At 43.7% G+C, this 22,883-nt stretch overlaps 1 protein-coding gene across 3 annotated transcripts in view; it reads right to left on the bottom strand.

The window, feature by feature from the left end:
- Positions 1-22,883, bottom strand: part of LOC138295845 (neuroblast differentiation-associated protein AHNAK-like) — a 236,997-nt gene that overhangs the window by 39,749 nt on the left and 174,365 nt on the right. The window lies entirely within an intron of this gene.

Genomic DNA, 22,883 nt, shown 5'->3' with positions numbered 1-22,883 from the left:
CGAGAGAGTATTTTCCGCACAAGTGGCAGAATTAATTGCCCTTACTAAGGCATGCCACGCAGCTGTGAATCTGAGAGTCACTATCTATACTGACAGCAGATATGGATTCGGGATTGTACATGATTTTGGCCAACTATGGTCACAGAGAGGTTTCATGACCTCTTCTGGTTCTCCTGTGAAAAATGGTGAACAAATAAAGGATTTGTTACATGTAATTCAGTTACCTCTTGAAATTGCCGTGATGAAATGCAATGCTCATGTTACGTCACAAGACTTTGTGTCCATGGGAAACGGTTATGCAGATCAAGTCGCAAGGTTTTGCGCATTGAACTGTATATCTTTCAAGGAACAGTGGGAATTGTTACTGCAATCTGAAAATGACACATGTTTGAACCTCGCATTAAGGGTGGTTGATACCCTAGATGAGTTAAAAACATGACAAAGTCGTGCTAGCAAAGAGGAAAAACGATCCTGGCAAAGAATGCAATGTGTACAGAGGGCTGATGATTTGTGGGTCTCAGAAGAAGGGAAATTAGTCTTGCCAAACAGCCTTCTGTCCCAATTTGCCAGGCTATACCACGGACAGGCTCACCTTGGGAGAGATGCGATGATCAGGTCATTTAAAACTGATTGGTTCAACCCAAAATTCAGACATGCTGCAGAGGTTACCTGTCACAGGTGCATCATCTGTCAACAGATGAATGCTGGAAAAGGAACTGTGGTAACTTTGAGCCACATTGGGAGAGCTGGTGCTCCGTTCAGCAAAATGCAAATGGACTTCATTGAAATGCCTGTTTGTGGAGGATTGAAGTACGTATTGTTGATTGTGTGTGTTTTCAGTCACTGGATTGAAGCCTACCCCACACGTAGGAATGACAGTCTCACAGCTGCAGAGCTGCTACTTAGGGAACTAATACCAAGGTTCAGGTTTCCGGTCTCTATAGAGTCAGATAGGGGCAGACACTTCGACAATGAGGTGATTAAACTCCTGTGTGCCGCACTAATCATCGAACAAAAGCTGCATTGTAGCTACCGCCCTGAAGCATCAGGACTAGTAGAGAAAATGAATGGTACTCTGAAATCGAGAATGGCAAAAATGTGCGCAGCTACCGATATGAAATGGCCAGATGCGTTGCCCTTAGTGCTGATGACAATGAGGAACACCCCTGACAAGAAAACAGGAATGTCCCCCCATGAAATCCTCATGGGCAGAGCTATGAGGTTGCCAGCAGTACCTGCGAATGCTCTAGTGAATATCACAGATGATATGGTGTTAGACTGCTGCAAAGGTTTGGCTGATGTGATTCGCTCTTTCTCTCACCAGGTAGAGGCTAACACATTGCCACCAATTGGAGATCCAGGCCACACCCTACAAGCCAGTGACTGGGTAGTTGTCAAGAAGCACGCTGGAAAGGGCCATATCAAGTAATCTTGACAACAACCACTGCCGTGAAGTGTGCAGGAGTTCCAAATTGGATACATGCCAGTCACACAAAGACGGTAACGTGTCCAGCTGATGAGGAACTTGAAGTTTCCAGCACCACAGTTCCAGGAAGAGAAGTCTCAGGGCCAGGAAAACAGCCAAGAAGGAACTGAGACTGGAGGAGAGCCCACTTAGAACAGCCTCGTCCCTCAAACAGTGAATGAGTTTGAGAGAGGTGACAGAGTGCCTATCTCAGTAGAGGCAGCAGGAGAACTAAGTCAAGGAGAGGTTCTCCCAGAAGTAGACGGATACGGGTTAGAACTTGAACCCGTTACAGATCAAGAAGAAGAAGAAGAAGGAGAAATAATAGAAAGAGATCAGAGTGTGCCAGCATCCCCTGAGCCAGTTGCAGGTCAATCAAGTGAAAACACCATATCACAAGAGGAGGGTCCTGTCCAACGTCCTTAAAAGACACCTCGAAAGAAGACGCATAAGGGTGATAACTGGCCAGAGAAACCACTCTTAAGAATAAGAAGCATACCAGATGAAACAATAATAGAGGAGACCGATACATCCCGAGTGGAAGACCTAAGTGAAGGAGAACAGCAAGGTGAACGAAGGTTGAAAAGAAAAAGAGTCGCAAATAGAAGATAGACAGGTCCTGAATGGGCGTATGCTACAACATCTGAATGGCAACAAGAATTCCTAGCATTCTGTTTTGATCGAGAAGTACCAGGCCAATATTACGGTACCTGAACTAATTCAAAGGAAAGACTTGGTTAAAATCGAAATTGAAAATTTAGAAAAGAGACTTATAAATTACCGAATGTGACATTAGAACCGGATACGACTTTGAGAAACCTGATTATGACAAGCTGCTAACCTGATTTGACAAAGGGGTCCTGGTGCGAGTGAAAACGCTGTAATTACACGCAAAGAGCAAGAGAAAAGTTCTAAATCATCCTCAAGTTGATTGTTATTCTGCTATCTGATTCTATACAGACATGGCTTATAATAGAGGTAGTAACAAGGGGATTAAGATATGTGGTTGGTTAAGCCTTATAATAGGTATTGTGTGTGCAATAATAATTGTGGGAGTGATTGTGGGAATGCCGTGGTTAGAGAAAAAGACTATTAACGCTACTTCAAAACCTGAAACTACAACACTAACACCGTGGGAAAGATTTGAGCAGGATGCAAGACACTTGCATGAGGGAACTAATTCAAAGGGGGAACCTTCTACTAATGTCTTCTATCGCTTGCTGAATGAATATGTGGAGACCATAGATGCGAAAGACTGTTATGTGTGCACCAAGATTCCTTCATCTGTGCAAGAAGGGGTTACCTACCATAGCCTTCCTTTAACCTACGGGATTAGCTGTAGTTTACTACTAACCAGATTCTATAATCAAGAGCATGTGCAATACTTTTATTCAAATCTGGATGTTGTGTTTTCTTTTGTGCCTGTGATTGAATTCCTGAACAAGTTAGCTAAGGAACATGATATAAAAATAGTTAGAGGATTCTTTGAGCCAACGCTTACATTTGGAACTGCTTATGCACATCACAATAATTTGACTTGCTTACTATCACCTGTAGAGAAGAGCTTTTTAGATCACACTGATGATAGACGCAAAGCATTGAAAGAAAGATTAGAAAAAGGATTAGAGAAACACACATATGCAAATGATTATGATTACACCGCAATCAAAACACAAGGCAAACTAGCCATAGATGCATTACATGTAGGTAGGCTTTGTATATATAGGCCAAAATCTGAGCAGGACAATTTGTTTGTGGGAACGAGTGAATGCAGACATGTGTTTTTGGTTCAGAGTAAGTGGACATTTATGTTGAATGGACAAGATCCAGCGATGTGGACTTAATGCTTACTACCGTCTCTGTAAGGGATGGTATGGGACATGTTATTTGGGAATAGTTTTCCCAAAGATTTACCAGATTGATGACTTAAAACAAATACCCAAAATGTCTGAACTACAACATGCTAGACAAAAACGAGAATCAGTGGCTGCTGTCATTGGTGATATATTTGGAGCTATAATCCCTTCAGTAGGGGTTATCTTGAATTCTATGAAGATTCAAAAGTTGTCTACTATTGTGGATAACATGCTGACATATTTCACATTGGCTATACTCCTGATGGATACTGAACTTGCTGCAGAAAGAGCTATTACTCTTCAAAATCGACTTGCTAGATGCTCAACGAGCGCCATTGTTGCTCGTTCATTCCGGACAATAGTAAAAAGATTAGAGGTATGCTTACTAACCTAACTAGAGATAGTGCAGATTTGAAAGATTTGAGAAACCTGGAGTTTGGGAAAAATTTGGAAAAGGAATTGCCAGAGTAGGGAGCTGGTTTACCAACATTTGGAATGGGGTACTTGCAAAAATACTAATGGGCCTATTAATTGTTCTGGCCTGTCTATTAGGATTATGGGGGGCATGCAAAATCAATGATAAAATGAAGAGAAATTGGACCAAAAGGACCAGAAGAAATGAAGAAAGTGGAAGAGAGAAAATGTTCAATGAAATCTGGGAGAGTTCACATAAGGGACAAGATGTTGAAATGCGCATTATGCGTAAAGTGAAAAAAAAAAAGAAAGGTTGAAGGGAAAGGTTTGTGTGATGACGAGCGTCATCAGAGGAGGGACTGAGAGAGCGTAGTTTAAATAATATGTACTAAAATGAAATGCTTATATCCATGCTTAACGATGCTACGTAGAAAACAATAATAAGAGCGTTTTTTGCTTAAACGTGCACTTGAATTGTGACCACGGTGTGTGGCCACCAATGTATACGCAAACTAATAATGATGAGTAAAATTGTTTATGTTATGATTAATCAAGTTTATATTAACATTTATGTATTGCATTTATATTGAAAATCTTATAGGCCTTAAGTTAGCATGAGCTGTGGGTTTTTAGCTGCCTAGCTCTCATATTAAATGCATTTTTCTGGTTTTCCAGTATGCTGACTCGCAAAGGGCCATGACCCTGCAAATGTTCTTTTTCTTCAACTTGGAAGATGAATGTATCTATGTTGATTCCATTCCCAAGCGCATATTTGGTGCCTTGGTTTAAGATTTGTATACAAATTGAAACAAATGTAGATGAATGTAATGTACAAGGTCATTTAGACCGATGGACAATGGATCTGCTGACCCGAAAAGACGTGCCAAAGTGTGAACTAACACCGGACGTGCCACCTCCGAAGACGTCAATTATGAAGACCAATCAAAGTATTATGAATAAATGTGGGGTGACAATAGGGATTACCTAATGTTTAATTTGATAGGTTAAAGATAGTGGGGTATAGTAAATGTCCAATAGAATTTTTGGGGAATGTACTACGAAAAAGGGATAAAAACCCATGTCACAGAAGGGTCATCAGAACTAGGTAGGGAATGCTATTGATTTTATCCAGAAACTCTGTCACTCTGTTTGGTGACTTTGAGACTTATTAAAACTATCCTCACCCATAGACTGCCCATTTTACCCTTTCTCCTCCTTATGAGGGAAGTGTCCCTATGTCCTTTAGTTGAGTTTAGACTGATGGCGTTTTGACTGATGTCCTGAAGACGAAGACTGATCCTGTGTGCTGACCTAATCCTTGGAGGGTAATTATGACAATGCAATCTGTAATTTGTCTGTTTGCTTTTCCTTTCTAGGTACCAACTGCTCATTTTGATACAGACCATAGCTAGATGTTTTCCAAATTGGTGTTTTAAATTATTTAGCATGAAGCCCAACATGCTAATGCTAATTAGTGGATAGGACAGGGGTTCACTTAAACTGACGAAAATAGACAAACGACTGACATTATGCTATGCTGAACTGACGCGTATTTGACACCTGCTGTATTCTGATCTATGTTTACACCGTGCTATGTTCTAATATTTGTGATTCTTGCGTTAATGAAATCTTATCACAGTTGCCACATTGTGACTATGCTATTATGCTTCTTGGTATTAAGATTAACTCTTTTGCTCGTAGATTGTAATCAATAGGAAATAAAATTCATAAAATTCTATTTAAGGTGTGGTTATTCATGGCTGAAAGGTCATGGTTGGGTCGACAAATTGATTAATGTCTTTAACCAAAGTAAAGTGCATTGTTGTGATCAATATCGATGACATTATTGATATATTGCTTGACATATTGATTAGCTATCTCGTCCTACGTTGTCTCTCAACTGGGTCACAAGATTCATTGGCCTAAAACGAGTCCTAATGTGTAATAAATTAACATAAAAGGACGCGTTAACAGAAGGTTTGGGCTGGCTGCACAGTGGAGTGAGTTCTAGCTCCTTAACAATTTTGCAAACTATGCTGCACTATCAGTGAGTTTTCAAATCCTGTAATTCAGTTTCTTGTGAATATTTTTTCAGCTATGTTATTATTCTCCACCCCTTAGAGAATCTTTGAGGCAAATGTTCGAAGAATAGTGTATAAAGATATTTATTTTTAAGAAAAGTAGTGGCATTAGCGAAAATGGAATAGGATTGTGTGATAACCCTCCTCCGGGTAGATATAGCACACACTGTTGTTTTTCAGGATCAATTTATTTCATTGCAGAGCTGCCACTGAATACTCCGTCTCACCACCAGCATATTAGCTCTGCTGTTACCACATTCAACAGTAAACATTTCAGTGGTAACTAAAATATTCTTACCCTTGATTACTACAGGTGATGGTTCTGGTACTCCTGGGAAAACTGTCTGGGTTTCATATCAACTCTGTAGAAGGCTTTCTTCCACTTGATAGACCTTATATGAATAACTGGTGCACATTAGTGTGAGTTTCCTACCGCACCCAAAAACATCCTGACTCCCACTTAGTGACCACCAGTTTGCTGCGCAAACTCCACGCAGACCAAACATTGCCAATTATCTAAAAGCCCAAAAGTATTAGTGGGTATATCCTGTAGGAGACATTAGTATTTTAGACAAAGGTTTCACATTTCAAATGATTTCTAGCTTTCAGCTGTACTTCATTTGGAGGGTTGAACCATCACCTTTAATACAACAATTACCTATTTGGCTTGACGCTCCAAAATAGTAATCAAGTCATTTGCATTTCACTGGAAAGTACAATGCAAGATTACAGGGGAAGTTAAATTTTCAATTTTTCTCTCTCAAAATCTCCCTCTAAGGCCCATATTTATACTTTCCGACGCAAAACTGCGTCAATGCAGTTTTGCACCAAAAAGTATTGTGCCGGCTTGTGTGATTCTGGGGTGCCAGCCGGGCACCAAATTTATGGAATCCCGCAAGCCGGCGCAAAGGGTGGGCTACCGTCTGGGAAAATGATGTCAGCCGTGTGGGGGTGGCGGTATGGGGGAAGAGGGTTTTGCACCCAAAAATTATGTTAGGCTGGTTCATGGCAAGAAAATGCCTCTAACAAGCCTAGCGTCATTTCCTGATGCAAAACAATCCATACCCCAGTAGCCAGCACAAGGGACCCTGTGCTATGCAGAGGGCCCAAAGTTGGGCCCCGATGGCACTTTAATTTAAAAAAAAAAAAACTATATTAACCTGGACTGGGGTCCCTCATCCTCTGGTGTCCCTCTGGTGTGGGTGGGGGTGTTCCTGGGGCTTGAGAAGGGCACCTGTGGACCCATTTCATGGTGTTCAACCATGGAAATGGGTCCACAGGTCCTCTAATGCCTGTTCTGATCCAGGCGGTAAATAATGGTGCGAAGCAAGCTTTGCACCATTATTTAGCCCCTCCTCCCAAATGTGCGTCATTTTAGCATGGGGAATAACCATGGGGCTATTTGGGGTTAGCACCATTTTTTAGATGGGAATGCCTACCTTGCATCTCATTGACGCAAGGTAGGTTCACACATCTAAAAAATTGAGCAAACTCTAGTATTTTGATGTTAGATGGGTCTAATGTCAAAATATAAATATGTGCTGAATTTGCATTTTAAAAAATGGCATAAATTTGGCGCAAATAGAGTATAAATATGCCCCTAAGTGTTCACTAAAGTTGCTTTGTATTGGTGTAGACAGAATGTCTGGTAAACCTATGTGTGGTACTGAATTGCAGTACTACTACATATGTGCTATGAAAAGAGGCCAAGCATGGAATGGAATAGTGTGGTACCTCCATATAACCCTAAAAAATGGGAAAATGTTCATACCTGCAACTGACTTCAGATCAATAGCATAAACAGTGGTTCTCTCCCACCCGGATGGAGGCAACCCTGCCCAATGGCCTTCTTGACTCCACATTGGCACCTATTAAAGCCATCCTACTTGATCTATTCTCTTCTCATTTAAGGTCCATCTAAATTCAACCACAACACGAAGGAACTTCCCTGGTTATCGCTTGAAGCTTGCATCATCTTTGACTAGGTGGATCGCCAGCAAGGCCATCAGACAAATCCCCAGCATACATAGCAAATTAAATTAGTCATCATGGGAGCACCATATCAGAATCCAAGACATATTTAAATTGGAAACAAGGAAATGCACCAAAGAAAAGGCAAGAATTTAAGCCTTCTCAATTTACTCACCAAGAATTTGGAAAAGTATCCCTATCAACATTAGGACAGCTCTGGCACTCCAGCAATGTGCGCAGGTTCTTCCCCTTTTGTTAATATTTACTGCTTCCCCAGGCTTGAGCTATATAAGTATACCTGAATACATACATTGTTATAATTGATCATCGTGTCAAAGAGAGCAGGATTGAAAGGGCATAGAAATTAAGCATTCCTTCATCCAGCAGAAGGTTTTTTTCTAAAGAGAGGCGAAGGATCGACTAGGTGCTACAGTTAGAAAGCAGAACACAGAGACTCTGCTCAGCCAATGGGTGGTGCCAGATGTCAGTGCCAGGGCCCATGAGTGGGTGACCACTGTCTTAAGTGGTTACATTGCAACACACTGATTGCCTGGGACAACAGGGATAGAATGGAAGATGGTGATGCCCAAGTGTGCCAGATGTTCAATTGTTGAGCAGAGAGCAGCAATGCAACAGTCTCCACGGTGACGTGTCAGGTTTTGCAGGTGATGCCACTTTGGTGGTGATGATTCATGAAGACAGTTGTATTGTACCACTTATATATTGCTTCATATCCTGTTTCGATACCCTGATCTGCAATTATCACATGGGTGTCACGGTACACCACGGAGCAGTGCGTGGCTGGCAGAGTGTGGTATTCCTTATGATCATCGGATCAGTGTTAGGAAGATTTTTGGTGCTGTGTGTGAATGACCCAAGAGCTGCTCTTATCTTGTCTTTGGGTGCAGCACCCAGCCATGTGATGGAGGCAAAGATGTGAAAAGGAGGTATGCAAATTAGAATTGTAAATGCTTGGCAGTTGTAATTTATGCTGTGGGTCCTGTTTTATGTTTCATGGTTTCTATTATGCTTTTAATTTATATCCGATTCAGACTGCAGCCGTTATGTCAAGCACTTTCTGAAGTTGTTTTGAATGGGAGAACAGGCAGAAATAGAGGGGCAAATGACAGTATCTATCGGTATATTCTGCTCTATAGAGAGTGAAATTGAAGGGGTGTAGATGGACTGAAATATAGGTGGCTACACTGCACCACACTAGCCAGAGGGGTAGCGGGGTGATGTGTGCATGTACACAAAAAAGGGGTGTGATCGGAGAAGGTCTAGTAATCCAGACGACATTATGAGCAAGGCAGATGTGCATGTTCATAATGCAGACTAAAATTATGCAAAATGGGTAAAAATGGGATTTGGTGACATGAGCAGTAGCCATGCACTTTTGTAAGCGCTGGGATTTTGCCTACTGCTGGACAAATACATCTCATGATTGAGGCAAGAAATGGCAGAGCAATCGCGGTTGGTAACGTTTGTTCAAACTACACATTCCTTAAAGGCTCGTATCTGGATACGTTTTATTCACTTTGTAAAATGCATAGTTAACACCAACAAGAAGTGCTTCCGGGGTTTGTCAGTAGATTCGGAATGGTTTATGAAAATAAAGTGCTGTTTTCTTGTAAGGCTTTACATTCTCCTGTTATGTGTTTCTTAAAACAAACTATGACAGTGAATGCAGTCTTGTGTCCACTTCCACTTCTGGCAAGTCTGTGGGTAGGGAAATGCACTTATACAGGGAGCTGCAGGGTGGTACTGTAGGCATCAATTTACAATTGCACGACCCAGGGTTAACAGACTTGCACAACGCCCTACAACAGTGGGAGTTTGAATGGTGTGGACCTACAGTTAATCACTACTGGAAGATGGGGAGCACCAGCTTAAGCACTTTCTGTGATTTGAACCTCAAAACAATACCCCAAAAACAGAAACAAGTATTTATAAAAATACACTAATAATTAAATATTTTATTTAATTTGCAAGCAAAAAATACCAACATTCTAATGTTAAGGGGAAGGTGGAGACTTTTAAAAATGTATTTTTAGTTCTAAAAAGTGAAGTAACATGTTAGACTCTATCATATCAGTTTGTCTCTTTTGGTCCTAATGCATGCTTTCTGTTTGTCAGTGCACACTGGTGCTTATATTGAGGCCACTAATCGTCCATACTAGATTATGTTTCATCGAGAGGCTGATATCAAGGTTGAGAGGCTGTTACAGAGCTCTGTGTGTGGCATCATCCTTTGCATTCTCCCAGGCTGGGGAGGATGCTGCAACTGGTGATGAGTAGGGGGTACGTGCCCCAATGAACAGAGACTGCTCTCCCTGAAAGTTTTTGCAACATGGATGGCCCTCAAAGAAGTGGAAGGCCGTGTGGAGGAGAGCATTTGAACAGCCCACGAGAATCTGTTGGTAAACCTGAAGAAATAAATATTGTGCCACACCATAACAATGAGCCATCACTGATACAAAGCAAAACTCTAAAGGTTGTGACAACCAGGTACGAAAGTAGAAACTTACTTGTCAGCAAGAGCAAAGGGAGTGCCAAATGACCTCGAATTGGGTGCAATAGCCAAAGCCGGGTTGAGAAGAGAAATGCATGCACAGCAGCGAGTGTCATCCAGTGCACTGATACCATCGGAATAAGAATTGATTTCTGAAAGGTTGGAGAAAAGAAAGCAAAGTGCGATGCAGCCATTCAACCCTGCCAAGAAGCAAAACATTGGCGCTAGATGGAGTGTATTGACTGAGATGTTCGAGTACTTTATAGATTCTATAGAAGAAGATGATGACAAGCAAATCATTAAGTATTTGAAGAATGTTTCTGTAATGGAGTAAAAGAAGTGCTCAATAAAATCTCACATACTAATACAATATCATACCATCAGGTCAAACAAGCATTGGGTTCCAAGTTCAATCCAATGCCGAACGTTGGCTATGAAAGGTACATTTTCAATCAAGTGGGACAGCAAGCAGGTGAAATTATGGATGAGTTTGTTAAAAGACTTGGGGCCAGATGTAGGAACCGTTTTGCATGGCGCAAACTGCAAAATTTGCAGTTTGCACCATGCAAAACGCGCATCGCGATGCACATTCCCATTTTGCGAGTCGGTGCAGACTCGCAAAATGGGAATGCGACTCGCAAATAGGAAGGGGTGTTCCCCTTCCTATTTGCGAGTCGCACCGCGATGCAGAATTGCTTTGTGACCGCGAACGTGGTCGCAAAGCAATTCACAGTTAGCACCCATGTGAAGTGGGTGCTAACTCATTCTCAAAAGGGAAGGGGTCCCCATGGGACCCCTTCCCCTTTGTGAATGGCGCCAAAAATATTTTTTCAGAGCGGGCAGTGGTCCAATGGACCACTGCCTACTCTGAAAAAACTAAACCAAGTGGTTTCATTTTCCCGAGTGTATTGCAACTCGTTTTCCTTTAAGGAAAACGGGCTGCAATGCAAAAAAAAAAAAACTGCTTTATTAAAAAAGCAGTCCCAGACATGGTGGTCTGCTGTCTCCAGCAGACTACCATCCCTGTGAGTGCAGGGAATCACAAGGGGGTCGCAAATTGCGACCCACCTCATTAATATTAATGAGGTAGGTCTTTGCTACCCCCTTGAGATTCGCAGATGGTGTCAGGGACACAATTCTGCATATGGGTTTGCGACTCGCAAATCCTTTTCTACCTACATCTGGCCCTTGATGTGCTTATCAAACACTGCAAGTTTAGTGAATTTATTGATGAAGCAGCCATGCCGATCAGAGTCATAGATGGTTGTCTTTCAGGTTCTTTTAGAAGGGATATGTTGAGACAAGCACTCAGTCTAGAGAAAATACTAGTGGCTGCCAGACCTGATGAAACAGCAGATCGACATGCTGCTGATACGAATGCTGGAACAGCGGAAAAAATTAGTCATGAAAAGCATGCTCAAGTTCAAATGGATGCACACCAGTCGATGTCATAAAAGAAGAAAAAGTTGTGTTTCCAATGTAAGTTTTTATTTCTCCATGAAGGTAGATGTTCAGTCATATGGTAGACGCATAGAGGTAGTGGAAAAGAAAAACACTCCATAATGGTTTGCAAAGTGAAAGAGAAACCAAATATGTCACAACAAGAAGAGAAAATGGATGCCAGAAGGTTCCAGAAACATTCTAGCCACGCCCTCTAGGCCAAAAGGCAGCACCAGTTATAACAAACAGAAACAAGACAAAGTAGATCGTCATCAAGCTCAACCTATGAAGGCTTTTCAACGTCATTATCAAACACCAGTGAAGATGGATGTGGCATTTTGGTGTCGACTAGGGAGTTACAGGTGCATATCAGTTTAGCTGCTTGCAAAGAAGAACAAAAGACAAAGGCAAACTGATACATTTAGGCACTGCCCTAAGATCACAATAAAAGTCAACAGTTGCCCCATAACCTTTATCAAAGACAGTGTTACATCAATTAACATCATGCCAGTTGAGAAGTTTAATAGCCTGCCTTCTGGGCTATTCCTCAACCCATCAAACACAAAGGTATACACTTGGGCTGCCTCTAAACCATTGCAGAGTCAAAGGTCATTCATAACGACAATGCAACATAAAGTAGTATCAGTGCAAGAGCTAATTCACCTTCTTCAAGGAACTTCATCTAGTGCATGCCTATTCAGTTTTGCCACTGCTGCTGAAATGGGACTAATATCCCTCAATTACAACTTTCACACTTAATCTGAAATTGTAAGTCAGTTTCCGTTGTTGTTTCATGGCCTAGGAAGACTCAAGACAATGAAAGTGCAACTTCGCGCTAATAAGGGCATTCACGCTGTTGCCTAGTGGCACAGCAGAGTTGTTTTTTAGTTGCAAAAAGGCATCCAGAAAAAACTCGAAACATTGTTGAAGCATGACGTCATTGAGAGCTCCACCGTTCCTATGCCATGAGTTTAGCCCACAGTGGTGGTGCCAAAAAAGGACAGTGGAAGTGCAGTGTGCATCTGTGTAGATATGTGCCAGGGTAACAAAGAAATTGAGAGAGAAAGACATCTTGGCCCACATATAGCAGACATGATCATGCAACTGAACGGTCCCAAAGTCTTCTTCTGTCTTGACCTGAACAAACAAGACCATCAACTTGAGTTGGAAGATAACTGCAGATACATCACTACTTTTTCAACTCATGTTGGTTTGTTCGGCTACAAAAGGTTGAGTTTTGGAGTGTCGTCAGCTGCTGAAATATTTTAGGATGTCATATGTCGAATAATTCAGCTGTCACCCATGTTTTTAATTACAGTGATGATATACTGGTATTTGGAGCAACGCAAGCATTGTATGACATCTCTTACACAGGTGTGCCAGTTACTTGCTGATACAGATCTCACTTCGAAAGTAGCAAAGTGTGAGTTTCACAAAACCAAACTTAAATTCTTTGGCACATATTCTCTGATGGGGGAATGATTCTTGACTCATATAAAGTACAAACATTGTCAACTATTTGCTTCCCACAAGGTGTCACCATGCTGCGATCTTTATTGGGCATGGCCAGTTATTGTTCAAGGTTCATTTGTGACTTAGGTACAGTGAGTGCCCTATTAAGAGACTTGACAAAACAAAATATAATTTTCCAGTGGTTTTCTGAAGGTGATTAGAGCTTCAAAAGAATAAAACACCTGATTGAGAATGCCACAGAGATGGCCTATTTTGACCATATGTTACATACTGAGATCACAGTAGATGCGATCCCGGTGGGCTGGGGGCAATCCTTGCTCAAGACAATGGTCAGCCAAATGCTCAGAGACACATTGTAGCTTAGGCTCATCCGGCAAAGGAACATGCTTATTCTCAGCTGGAGACAGAGAGAGTCTGGTTGTAGTGTGGGCCTGCAAACGTTTTCATGTGTTTCTATATGGAAAACGTTTCACTATCATTATTGTCCACCAAGCACTGCTCACTACTTTTGTAAAAACAAAAGCAAAGATGCCCCCTCACATTGAGAGGTGAGGATTGCAGCTGCAAGAGTACGACTATGCAATGGTACACAAGCCTGGTAAAGATCAGAACTCTGCTGACTACTTTTCCCAAGTACCACTACATTGTCACAGTGCAACATCCAAAACGACTGAGGAGTACATTAACGTCATGTTGAGGTCCAGTACACCACCAGCCTTATCCATTTAATGGATTATTACTGCCACTAATGCAGATAAAAACATGCTGATCCTCAAAGATATAATTTCAACTCAATTGTGGAAGAGGAACACTCGACATTTTGCTGATGATATTGAATTTCAAATATTCAAAAGGTACAAGATCAACTGCTCGTAATCAAGGAAGGTATGGTATTGAGAGGCACAAGAATTGTCATACCTGACAGCCTCAGACAGCAAGTCATTGAACTAGCCCATGAAGGACATTGTGGCATTTCCACCAAAAGAGCCCATGCTTAGACTAGCGAGCTGAGAAGGAACTAAAAGCGTATCATCTTTGCTACTGACATTTCCCCAAAGTGATGCAGCATCCATTGACAATGTCCAACCTTCTTGCACAGGTTTGGGAAAGAGGTGCAGTTGATTTATTGGGCCCTTGGGAGACGGACATCATCTACGGTAGTCATTGATGAGTAGTCACGCTTTCCTTTAGTGGGGGAGCTATCATCAGCAGCCCATGCCTAGGTCCTCGAGTGCTGGACAACATCTTTGCAGCATGGGATATCCCTGCCATTCTCACATCTGACAATGGTCTGTCATTTAATAGCCAAGAATTGAAGGAGTTTCTAATTAGACTAAATGTCGAGCATCAAAAGAGTGCACCTCTGTGACCATAAGCCAATGGTGTTGAACGATTCATGGATACACTCAAAAGGGTAATTCAGTGTGCATCAATGGAGGGAATCAAGTTAAACAAAGCCCTGTGTCAAGCCCTCCGTGCTTATCGTTCAACTCCTCATTCCGCAACTGATGAGAGTCCTGCCACCTTGAAATTTAGGAGAGCCATTAGAAGCAAACTGTCAAAGTGGACAGTGGACCAACCTTTGAATGCTGATAAACTTTGTGTCCCAGACACTTCCCTAAAGTACAAGATATAACATATGCCGACTGGTGGCAACAAGCTCATGAAACAGTCTTTAATGGAGGTGAAAGAGTCCTGGTCAAACAGAAATTAAATCGGAAAAGAGACACTCTGACTACTGTCGATCCTCTCTGGGTGGTGATGTGCAAAGGACACATGGGCCCATATTTATATATTTTTTTTACGCAAATCCGGTGAAAACTTAACTCCATATTTATATTTTGCTGCTAGACATGTCTAGCGCAAAATTATTGGAGTTAACATAATTTTTTGCCTGCGTAAAACTACCTTGCATCAATGAGATTCAAGGTAGGCGTTCTCAGGAGGCAAAAAGTGTCTCAAAGTGCCTAGCGCAGGGGTCTTCAAACTGGGGGGCGGGCCCCCCTAGGGGGGCCTCAAGTGATCCAAGGGGGGGCACCAGACTCTGCCCAAAAGAAGCATTATACCTATAACAGGCATTTGTTTTAAGCAGAAGCATGTTATTGCAATTTTTAAAAAGTAACATTACTTAGCCCATTGGGTGCGGGTCACGACCAGTGGCCGAAACCAGGGAGGGGGTTAATAAATCCGCACCCGAGGATTTATTTATTTATTTTTTTAAACCCCGGGAGACACGGAAGCTTTTCCGTGTCTCCAGCCCCGCCCCCACCCGCCCCTTTGTGACGTCAGCGCGCACCACTTTGTTGATTTCTCTATCGGAGCAGGAAGCAGCCTTGCGGCCGCTTCCTTCTCCGATGGGGAAAACGGCCCCAAACGGCCTTCCCCACGTTCGGGAAGGCCTCGTAAGAAAGGGGAGACTCTTCCCTTTCTTACGAGGCCTTCCTGAAAGTGTTTCCTGGCCCCCGATCGCAGCACAGCTGCGATCGGGGCCAGGAAACACCACTAGACACCAGGGATTTCACTTGGGGGGGTTGGCCCCCCTCAGAAAATGCGTTTGAGTTTGAGTGTGGTGCCGGCGTAGAGGGCGTTACCGTAGTCAAGTCTGCTTCTGATGAGTGCGTGGGTGACTGTCTTACTGGTCTCTGGGGGAATCCATTTGAAGGATTTTTTTTAGAGTGCGGAGTGTGTGGAAGCAGGAGGAGGTTAAAGCATTGATTTGCTGTGTCATGGAGAGGGAGGGGTCCAGGATGATGCCGAGGTTGCGTGCGTGGTTTGGGGGGGGGGGTGGGTGCGGGGCCTAGGGTGGTGGGCCATGTGGTTTTGTTGGGGCCGAAGATGATGATCTCGGTTTTGTTGGAGTTGAGCTTGAGGTGGTTAGTGGTCATCCAGTTGGCGGTGTCGAGGAGAGCAGCATGTAGGTTGGTTTTGGCGGTGGTGGGGTTGCAGGTGAGGGAGAGGATGAGTTGGGTGTCATCTGCATAGGAGAGGACAGTGATTCCGTGTGCTCGGAGGATGTTGGCTAGGGGAATCATGTAGATGTTGAAGAGTGTGGGGCTTCCATGGTCAGACCCCATGGAAATGAGCCCACAGGTCCCTTAACGAATGCCCTCACCCAGGTGTTAAAAAACGGTGCAAATCAGGCTGGGAGCCATTTATAAAGGCCCACCCCCTCCTGTGCGTCAAAATGACGCAGTAGTATAAATAAGGCGCACATGTGTAGGATGCTGGCCTGGCTTGTAGTGGGTACCTTGTGGTACTTACACCTTGTGCCAGTTCCAGTTATCCCTTATTAGTAGAATAGAGGTGTTTCTAGCAGCTTAGGCTGTTAGAGGTAGCTATGGCAAAGCAGCTTAGGCTGAACTAGGAGACATGCAAAGCTCCTACTATACCACTTATATCATATAGCACTATATCACAAGAAAACACAATACTCAGAGTTACAAAAAAAAAAAGGTACTTTACTTTAGTGACAATATGCCAAAAGTATCTCAGAGGATACCCTCACTTAGGAGGTAAGTAATATACACAAATTATATGTGCAAAAACCAAAATCAGGTAAGTAACAGTAAGAAAAGTAGTGCAAACAATATAGAATCGCAATAGGATACAATAGGTAGAAATAGGCCTAGGGGCAACACAAACCATATACTCCAAAAGTGGAATGCAAATCACGAATGGACCCCAGGCCTATGGTAGGTTGGAGAGGGTCACTGGGACTGTGAGAAAACAGTAAGGGTGTCCAAAATACCCCAACCCAAGTCCATGAAAAGTAGGAGTAAAGTTACTCTACTACCCCAGAAAAACAGTATAGTCGAGATAGGGGATTCTGCAAGAACCACAACTGCTACCAAAGCACTGAAGACGGATTCTTGGACCTGAGGACCTGTAAAGGAAGGGGACCAAGTCCAAGAGTCATGCAAGTATCCAGAGGGGCAGGAGCCCACTAAACCCCGGATGAAGGTGCAAAAGGGCTGCCTCCGGCTGGAAGAAGCCAAAGATGCTGCAACAACGGAAGGTGCCAGGAACTTCTCCTTTGGTCAGAAGATGTCCCACGGCGTGCTGGAGAATGCAGGTGTGTTTTCACGCAGAAATACCGCAAACAAGCCGTGCTAGCTGCAAGAGTTGCGGTTGAGGATTTTGGGTGCTGCTGGGGCCCAGAAAGGACCAGGATGTCGCACCTTGGAGACAGAAGGGGCGCTCAGCAACTCAGAGAGCCCCTGCAGAAGCAGGCAGCACCTGCAGAAGTACTGGAACAGGCACTTAGAAGAACAGAGGACAGCGGTCAACTCAGAGTCACAAAGGAGGGTCCCACGACGTCGGAGTCCAACTCAGCGAGTTGGGCAATGCAGGACGGAGTGCTGGGGACCCAGGCTAGGCTGTGCACAAAGGAAGTCTTGGAAAAGTGCACAGAAGCCGCAGCAGCTGCTGATCACGCAGTACACAGGTTTACTGTCTGGCATGGGGAGGCAAGGACTTACCTCCACCAAATTTGGACAGAAGGGCCAATGGACTGTGGGAGACACTTGGACCCAGCTCCTGTGTTCCAGGGACCACGCTCGTCAGGATGAGAGGGGACCCAGAGGACCGGTGATGCAGAAGTTTGGTGCCTGTGTTGGCAGGGGGAAGATTCCGTCGACCCACAGGAGATTTCTTCTTGGCTTCCAGTGCAGGATGAAGGCAGTCCTCCCTCAAAGCATGCACCACCAGGAAATAGTTGAGAAAGCCGGCAGGATGAGGCGCTACAATGTCGCTGGTAGTCATCTTGCTACTTTGTTGCGGTTTTGCAGGCGTCCTGGAGCAGTCAGCAGTCGACTCTTGGCAGAAGTTGAAGAGGGAAGTGCAGAGGAACTCTGGTGAGCTCTTGCATTCGTTATCTGAGGAATAGCCCAGAGGGGAGACCCTAAGTAGCCCTCAGAGGAGGATTGGCTACAGAGAAAGGTAAGCACCTATCAGGAGGGGTCTCTGACTTCACCTGCTGCCACTGGCCACTCAGAGCTGTCCATTGTGCCCCAACACCTCTGCATCCAAGATGGAAGAGGTCTGATACACACTGGAGGAGCTCTGGGCACCTCCCCTGGGAGATGCTGGTCAGGGGAGTGGTCACTCCCCTTTCCTTTGACCAGTTTCGCGCCAGAGCAGGGCTGGGGGATCCCTGAACCCAGTGCTTAATTTGTAAATAAAGAGATGCTGGTGCTCAAAGCCCTTCTCTTAAACTCGAGGCTGCTGTAATTAAATCTGCCAGCACTGAATACTGAGGCAGCGTAATCCTGAAGCCATCTCAGGCCTCTTCAATCCATTTACGGCCACCTCTGCCCCTTCAGCGCATCCTGCAACTTTCTACTTTCTCCCTCTATGACGATTTGTAGTTTTTTCTTTTTTCGTCTTTCCCATATGTGTCTTTTGCTCGCAGCAAGTGTTGAGGCATAAGAATAAGCTCCGGCCCTCACAAATAAGTGCCGGTGCTCAGCACCGGAAACAACAAGCACAAATTAAGCACTGCCTGAACCAGTGTAGACTGGCTTATGCAGAGAGGGCACCATCTGTGCCCATCAAAGCATTTCCAGAGGCTGGGGGAGGCTACTCCTCCCCAGCCCTTCACACCTATTTCCAAAGGGAGAGGGTTTAACACCCTCTCTCAGAGAAAATTCTTTGTTCTGCCTTCCTTGGACCAGGCTGCCCAGGCCCCAGGGGGGCAGAAACCTTGTCTGAGGGGTTGGCAGCAGCTGCAGTGGAGACCCCGGAAAGCAAGTACCCGGGTTCTGTGCTAGTGATCCGGGGATGCATGGAATTGTCACGCCAATACCATTCTGGTATTGGGGTGACAATTCCATGATCCTAGACATGTTACATGGCCATTTTTGGAGTTACCATGGTGGCGCTACATATAGGTATTGACCTATATGTAGTGCACGCATGTAAGGGTGTCCCCCCACTCACAAAGTCCGGGGAATTTGCCCTGAACAATGTGGGGGCACCTTGGCTAGTGCCAGGGTGCCAACACACTAAGAAACTTTGCACCTAACCTTCACCAAGTGAGGGTTAGACATATAGGTGACTTATGAGTTACATAAGTGCAGTGTAAAATGGCAGTGAAATAACGTGGACGTTATTTCACTCAGGCTGCAGTGGCAGTCCTGTGTAAGAATTGTCTGAGCTCCCTATGGGTGGCAAAAGAAATGCTGCAGCCCATAGGGATCTCCTGGAACCCCAATACCCTGGGTACCTAGGTACCACATACAATGTAATTATAAGGGTGTTCCAGTGTGCCAATGAGAATTGGTAAAGTTAGTCACTAGCCTGCAGTGACAATTTTAAAAGCAGAGAGAGCATAAACACTGAGGTTCTGGTTAGCAGAGTCTCAGTGATACAGTTAGGCACCACACAGGGAACACATATAGGCCACAAACCTATGAGCACTGGGGTCCTGGCTAGCAGGATCCCAGTGACACATATCAAACACATTGACAACATAGGGTTTTCACTATGAGCACTGGACCCTGGCTAGCAGGATCCCAGTGAGACAGTAAAAACACCCTGACATATACTCACAAACAGGCCAAAAGTGGGGGTAACAAGGCTGGAAAGAGGCTACCTTCCTACAACATGCCTTAAAGTAATTTTTTGGACGGGAACGCCTACCTTGCATGTCATTAATGCAAGGAAGTTTCACGCATCTAGAAAATGACGCACACTGCTGAAATTTGGCTTCGGCGGGGTCGGGAGTCAAAGTATAAATATGGTGTTAGGTTTGCACTGAATTTGCGTCAAACATTTTGATGCAAATCTGGCGCAAGCAGAGTATAATTATGCCCCTTAAAATACTGCGCACCATGGTGGTAGTTAGGGTGACTAGCGTCATAATTTTTTACACTAGCCCGGCGCTTTGCAGGATTAGCGTAAAAAATTGTGGCGCTAATCCTGCAAGGCACCCAGAGGCCTATTGTAATCAATGAAAGCCTCTTTTTAACACCTGCAATTAGCAGGCGTTAAAAAATGACGATAAAATTGGTGCAAATGAATCTCAGGCATGGGCAGTGCAGGGGCCCCCCTGTGGCTCCTGGCACTAGCTTTCCGCCAGCCTTCTCAGTACAACTCAGACCATTGTCAGACCACCGGGACCCACAGTTGTGGCGGTCCAACCGTCACCACTAGGATGGCGGTCCTGGGACTGCCATCCTCGTAATGAGGTCCTAAGTTTTAATGTTTTTCACTACATTCGACGCAGCCAATTATGTCTCAATATTTTATGTTAATATTTTATGAAGCATATTTTTTCTCTTTAAATTCTTCCCTTTTAAACAAATGGCTGTATTTTATGTTATAAATATGGCACCGTGTTTACAAGCCACTGGAAGCATGATGCCTGCTGTCTGTAATTGTGACACTTGGAAATGGGAGAAAATTTAAATCATGCATTTTATGAAATCCATTTAAACAAAGTTAACTCTTCAGTTTAATTTCCTCCCTTTTCAGAGAGTTGCCTTTACACTCAGCAGGCATCTTACTCCGAGTTGCTGGTAAATGGGGTGCCATATTTAAAACTGAAAAATACAGCCATTATTTTAAGTGGGAGAAATTTAAAGTGCAGAAAAATGTTCCACATATGAACATTTTTGCTGGACATCTTTCTGCACTCTAAATTTTTCCCATAAAAAAAAAAAATGGTATGTTTGTGTTATACACGTAATAGTGCCACATATGAGGAAAGGTGTGTCCTGCGCCACAGGTACATGCAACACAGCCTCTCAGTCGCCCATGCACATATATCTCATTCATACACACACATGTTCATGCATCCTCAAAGACCGTGCTCTCAATGAATGACACACATTGCAGCCCTGTCATGGTGCCTCTGGTCAAAGTATTTTGTTCAAACCTCAGTACCTAGGACTTTGGACATTAGGCTTAAAGTCGTTGTAGCTGGGCATGGATGTTTCTAGTAACAATGCGCAAGTTACTTACCGCTTGAGTTGCTCCCAATGATTTTCACTCATTATAGGTAGCTCTCACTATAGAAAAGGTGGGAGACCCCTAGTCTAGACCATATACCTAGTATCAACCAGATATAGCCAGAACACTCACAAAGGCCCCCTCTTTTGCAAAGCATTCTTTCTCAATGGCCGCCAGTTATGCCTTTTAGGAAGTAATGACTAATAAAGGCCACCAAATGCTCTTTACCCTTTCCATCAGGTTGAGCCAGTACAATTTAAACTCCATTTTTTGAAGCATATGTCTGTGCTATGAAGGGGTTGACAGTAGTTGGAGGCCTTCCGTGTAGGCCTCCAACTACTGTTCATTAAACAGTGCTCTCTTTAGATCCTCAAAAGCTTTGTGACTTTCCTCAGTCCGAATCATCTTCTTGGGTTGGTTCTTCAATATCAAAGCTGTTAAAGGGCCACTATAGTAGCACAGTTAGTGACAAAGTTTCTCTAGTAATAAGTAAGTGCTAGAAAGGCTCTCACATGTGTCTGGGTAGTGGGCACTTCCCACTCTAAGCATGAGTGGAGTGAATCTTGCTATTCAACTCGTGGATTGTCCTGTTGCACACCTGAGGCCCAGAGTAAACTACAGTGGACTGTCCCAGTTGGAGAAGATCTCACTTCCCACTGAGGTTCTCTTGTTGCGTTTCTATCATGCTCCTAAGGGTCTTGTTAAACCTCTTGCTCTACATCGCTGTCATATATGAGGAAATAAAATTGGTTCTTGGTTGGAAACCTCTAGAAATCCAACCTTAGAAAAGATCCATAGTTACCAGTTTTGCAGTTGTGCTCCTCAGATGTACTGCTTCTGGATACTTGTCTTGTTAAGGGCTCTTCAATGGCAAATGACAGTGGGAAATTTCTGTGCACTAGTGAAACCACTAGCCTCTTGCTAGCTTCCTGTTCAGGATTCATTGCCGCACTATAAAGCAGTCCATCCATTGAGAAAAAAATGACAATCTGACAGCACATCAGCAAAGCTATACCTTCTCCTTTTACACCAATCCCTCCATGCTGCATCCCCAACAATCATCATTCAAATCCTACCTTTCACAGACCTCACTAACATACTCTACAGCCTTGAAGCTGTAAGTTATGAAGATGATGTATTACTGTCATTCTTCATCAAAGCATTCTTAGGACAAGCCCTCTCAGCTCTACTCAACATTGTCAACATCTCCCCGACTGAAGGCATTATTCTCTGTCAACTATTGGTCTATCACTGACCTACACGTCATTGGCAAAGTCATCAAAAAAGTTGTATAAGCACTACTACAGGATCATATCAGTGCCAACTATCTTGGCATGACTATAAATCTAGCTTCAAATCACACTGTAGCATAGAAACAGCTACCTTACAAATTGTGGATACGGTTCTCTTGATCACAGACAAAGACGACCCTTCCTTCTGAGACTTCTGGACCTGTCAGTCACCTTTTTCATCATTGATCATTTCACTCTCCTCGACTCCCATTGACATCCTCCACCTGTTCTTCTTCTACATTTCTAATTGGCACCAGTTCATTCAGTCCCCTAAGCTCTAGACATGCAATGCATCAAGCAATGCCTGTCCCTCATCCAACCATGGATGTCCAGCACCTAACTGAAAAATAGAAACAATTGTTTCCTATATGTCAACAATAACAAGTAACAACTAGTCCAAACGTGGCTCAATGACATGAACATGGATGT

Source organism: Pleurodeles waltl, chromosome 5 (assembly GCF_031143425.1).
Source record: "Pleurodeles waltl isolate 20211129_DDA chromosome 5, aPleWal1.hap1.20221129, whole genome shotgun sequence".
NCBI lineage: Eukaryota > Metazoa > Chordata > Amphibia > Caudata > Salamandridae > Pleurodeles > Pleurodeles waltl.
Note: the sequence above shows the minus strand (reverse complement) of the source record. Positions and strands in the feature narration are given on the sequence as shown.